Genomic DNA, 4,966 nt, shown 5'->3' on the forward strand with positions numbered 1-4,966 from the left:
TTCCATTCATAGACATAGAAGACCGCAGGATTCCCTAGGGAGGAGAAGAGAAAAATAGTTTTGGAAAAAAATAGTAAGCAAGAATTGACAAAATATCAGCAAAGAAAAGGAAATACAGTCATACCTCTGGATACGTTAGTTTCAGGTTGCGTTCGTCACAGGATACGAACGTGCCGAACCCAGAAGTACCGGAACGGGTTACTTCCGGGTTCGGCGATTTGTGCATGCGCAGAAGCGCCGAATCCTGCTGCTCACATGCACAGACGCGATGCTTCATGATGCGTTCTGCTCATGTTGCGAACGGGGCTCCAGAACGGATCCCATTCACAAACAGAGGTACCGCTGTAATCCCACAATATCCCCCAAGTTCACACGTGTTCGGCAGTGACCACCTTTGGGTGCTAAACAGGGTAGTGGGGTGATTGGGCATGTCTAAACTGTGGCGCAGCACATAGTTCCACAGGAGCCACCAACTTGGATGGTTTGAAAGAGGGTTAGACAGATTCATGGAGGAGGAGAGGGTTGTGTTCTGCCTCCGCTGTCAGCCGTTATGCTCCTGAATCCCGTTGTTGGGATCTTCTGGTGGGCAGGATGCTGCTGAGCTCATGTCCAGCTTGCAGGCTTGATGAAGGCATCCCCCAGGAGGCAGGAGTGGCCCCCAACTTGCATGGCTTTAAAAGAGGAGGGGAAGGCTTTCGATGGCTCTACTCTGCCTCCACAGTCGGAGGCAGCGATGCTTCTGAATGCCAGTTGCTGGAAACCAGAGGAGGGGAGATCCGCTCTTGTGCTCAAATCCTGCTTCCTGGTTTCCCCTTGAGAGCAGGGGACGCTGGACTAGATGGGCCATTGGCCTGATCCAGCAGGCCCTTCCTCTGTTCTCTCCAGCTTCAAGTATTGCGCAGATTAGAGCTGCACACTGTTGTTTCAGGGTTTCCTCTCGGAATACAAACTGGCTGCACGGTGGTGATTATTGGGAAACAAATGAGCAAGGTGAAGAGATAAGACTCTCAGCCGAACAATACGGATTTGTACTCGCTTCACATTATTACCGGGTGTGGGGGGTGGGGTGGGTGTGCTTGAAGGGGTCTGTTGGGAACGGGGGGGGGGGGGGAATCGGACCTTGTGAATTATTCATCGGGAGCCGGTTGGCACCCTCATTATTTCTGGCACTCCAGGTTAGACTGCATTGCCAACTTGCCAGCTTAATGATGACAAGAATAACGACTTGGCGGCATATCTCTTTGCATTAGCCCGGGCTATTACTCACTCAAACAAACCTCAAGGTGTTTGCAAGAAGAGAAAAGCCCACACTCCATAAAAATAGGGAAGGGGGGCATTCTGCGGCGGGGGGGGGGGAATGGTACGTTGTATAAATTTGCAGGGGAGGATTGGGAAAGCTGTGCAGTTGCAGAGAGGTTCTGCCCCCCCCCACGTGATTTGGATTGATATTAATTCATCTCTTTATAGCTTTCTTGTTTACCTTGCAGAAATGAGATTCTGGATTATTTGGTTCGCTCCCTTTTTATTGCATATGCGAAAGAGGGAGTGCGCGGAGAGAAATAACTTTTATTTGCAGAATGTTGGCAACTTATACTGCAGGCTTCCTTATGGCCCTTCTGCTTCATTACTGCTGTTTTGTTTTTTAATGAAGTCCCTTCCCCTCACCCCCCCCCCAATCCCACATGTTGCTGGTCTGTAGGCATAAAACCAGTTGGACTGAAGCAGGGAAGAGAGGACACCTGGGAACCCAAAGTCCGCTGGCCTAAGAACATAAGAACCACTCAGTGGATCAGGCCATTGGCCCATCTAGTCCAGCATCCTGTTCTCACAGATGCCTGTGAGGAACTGGCAAGCAGGATTCAAGCACAAGAACTTTCTCCCCTCCTGTGACATTGCTGGCTCTGACTGCGGAGCGGAGCCAACTGATTTTAATAATAATAATAATAATAATAATAATAATAATAATAATAATAATAATAATAATTTTATTTATACCCCGCCCTTCCCAGCCAGAAAACCGGGCTCAGGGCGGCTAACATCAATTAAAATCACAGCAAGAAACATAAAAACGATCAATTTAAAATAACAGATTAAAATACAAATTTAAAAATTCAATTAAAACTGCAGGTCTCAATTTCAAAATATCCCACCAATAAAAGATGAAGCATTAAACAGAAACCAACCCAAAGGCCAGGTGGAACAGCTCCGTCTTGCAGGCCCTGCGGAAAGATGCCAAATCCCGCAGGGCCCTGGTCTCTGCATCCAGTGCTTTTCTGATTCACTTTAACTGATTTTATTTTCATTATCTCTCTTTAATCTCAACGCACACAGGTCTGAGACTAAGATGAGGGCTCAGTGGCAGAGAACCTGTTTTGCATACAAAAAGTCCCAGGTTCAGTCCCCAGGTATGGCTGGGAGAGACCCCCCTGCCTGAAACCCTGGAGGGCCATTGCTGCCAGTCAGTGTCCAGAGTACTGAGCTAGATGGAGCAAGCTCGGTATAAGGCAACTTCCTGGGTAAGGGGTTAAGTGGTGAATAATTGTTGAAATAAAACATAATGAAATAAATAATGATAAATCAAAGCGGTGGTGTCTGTGGGGGGAACAAACTACTGCGGTTATTAATATTGTGCAGCTTGAAGTGGCTGGATGCGTAAAAACTGCATTCCTTTTGGAATGAAAAATTGGCTTTTATGCAAAACTCTACTTGCAGCACTTTCTTCGAAACAGAACCAAAACATCAAATAATAATAATAATAATAATAATAATAATAATAATAATAATAATAAATTTGTACTCCACCCATCTGGCACCCAATCGAGTGTTAAAACAATACAGCATTAAATATTAAAAACTTCCCTAAACAGGGCTGCCTTCAGATGTCTTTTAAAAATAGGATAGCTGCTTATTTCCTTGACATCTGATGGAAGGGTATTCCACAGGGTGGGCGCCACTACCGAGAAGGCCCTCTGTCTGGTTCCCTGCAACCTCACTTCTTGCAATGAGGGAACCGCCAGAAGGCCCTTGGCGCTGGACCTCAGTGTCCGGGCTGGACGATGGGGGTGGAGAGGCTCCTTCAGGTATACTGGGCCGAGGCCATTTAGGGCTTTAAAGGTCAGCACCAACACTTTGAATTGTGCTTGGAAACAGGCGTGTAGCTAGCCGCCGGGCTGCTGGGGGCGGCAAGCCCAGCGGCACCCATGGGGGCGGGGCGTCGCTCCGTGCGCATGACGTCATGACGCATGCGCACGGAACAACGCCTCCGCGCGGGCCGTGAGCGGAGCCGTCCCGGGGAAAGGAGAGGGGTTGGGTCAGCTGGCCTGCCCCTGTCCTTTCCCCCGGGCTCCGCTCCCTGAGCCCAGCGGGCAGGGAGCAGAGCGTCGGCGCGTGGGAGTGGTGGGAGGGGAAGCCGCCCGCCACCCCATGCGCCGCCGCTCGCTCCGTCGCCCCGGGAGCAGCAGCACCGCACACACTGTGCGCTGCTGCTCCCACGGCGACGGAGCGAGCGGCGGCGGCGACGGCCCCTCCCACCATTCCCCATGCACCACCGGTCACCCCGGGAGGAGCAGCGCCGCATGGACGGGGTGCTCGCTCGGCCGAGCGAGCATCCCGTCTATGCAGCACCGCTGCTCCCGGGGTGACGGAGGGAGCGGCAGCGCGTGGGAGCGGTGGGAGGGGCCGCCGCCCGCCACCCAATGCGCCGCCGCTCGCTCCGTCGCCCCAGGAGCAGCAGCACCGCACACACTGTGCGCTGCTGCTCCCACGGCGACGGAGCGAGCGGTGGCGCGCGGGGGTGACAAGCCGCGGCCCCCCCACGCACCACCGGTCACCCCGGGAGGAGCAGCGCCGCACGGACGGGGTGCTCGCTCAGCCGAGTGAGCATCCCGTCTGTGCAGCACCGCTGCTCCCGGGGTGACGGAGGGAGCGGCGGCGCGTGGGAGTGGCGGGAGGGGCCACCGCTTGTCACCCCCACCCGCTCACCCTGTCACTGGGGGCGTACCACCCCTACCGCCCCTCCCCAGCGACGCCCCTGCTTGGAAACGTACTGTAAGATACATCCAAATAATTCCATGCAATATCTTGTGCACGTCCAGCACAGGTTCAGCATCTTGAAAATATACAATAACTCCAAACAGATCTACAGTATAAGCACAGATCTCTCTCTCTCTCTCTCTCTCTCTCTCTCTCTCTCCCCTTACAGCCTCCATTTTTCTCTTTCTTCAGGAGAGGCTCATTTACACATCCTTACTCCTACAGATTGGGAAAGATTGAGGGCACAAGGAGAAGGGGATGACAGAGGACGAGATGGTTGGAGGGCACAGGAGAAGGGGACGAGATGGTTGGACAGTGTTCTTGAAGCTACTAACATGAGTGCCTGGTGTGCTCTGGTCCATGGGGTCACAAAGGGTTGGACACGACTAAACAACAACAACAACAACTCCTACAGAGCCTGGGAACAAAGACCAAAGGCAACTCCCTTTCAAAATGGAGATTTGCAACCAAATTCCTTTGCCACCTGATCTAAGGTTAAACACTCACTTGTTGGCTAGGAGAAAATAGCAACAGTTAATGATCAACCCATACAGCTGCTTAAGAGAGCTTGATATAGCCGCATGGAAAATCCTCATGTGAAAATCTTCAGTAATACACACCCAGGCATTCTCCATTTCAGTGTCAATTAAACAATTACACTGAACATTAACAACCCCAAGTCTGAATATCAGCTCAGGATCGCTCTCCTTATTCCACGTGCTCAAGGCCTTCTTCCCAGAGAATTTAGATCCTGGGGTGGCTATATAAGTTCTGTAAATAAATAAATAATATTCCCCCAAGCTCAGCATGTTTTTCTATTTCTTTCTCTGCAATTTGCTGCCTTGGCTTCTAGGCCTCAAGTACAAAGGGAAAGGGTTCCTTTGATATACCATGTTTGCACGAGATGCTGTTTTCACTCCTCACCTTTTATTAA

Source organism: Lacerta agilis, chromosome 1 (assembly GCF_009819535.1).
Source record: "Lacerta agilis isolate rLacAgi1 chromosome 1, rLacAgi1.pri, whole genome shotgun sequence".
In the NCBI taxonomy this organism is placed as follows: Eukaryota; Metazoa; Chordata; class Lepidosauria; order Squamata; family Lacertidae; genus Lacerta; species Lacerta agilis.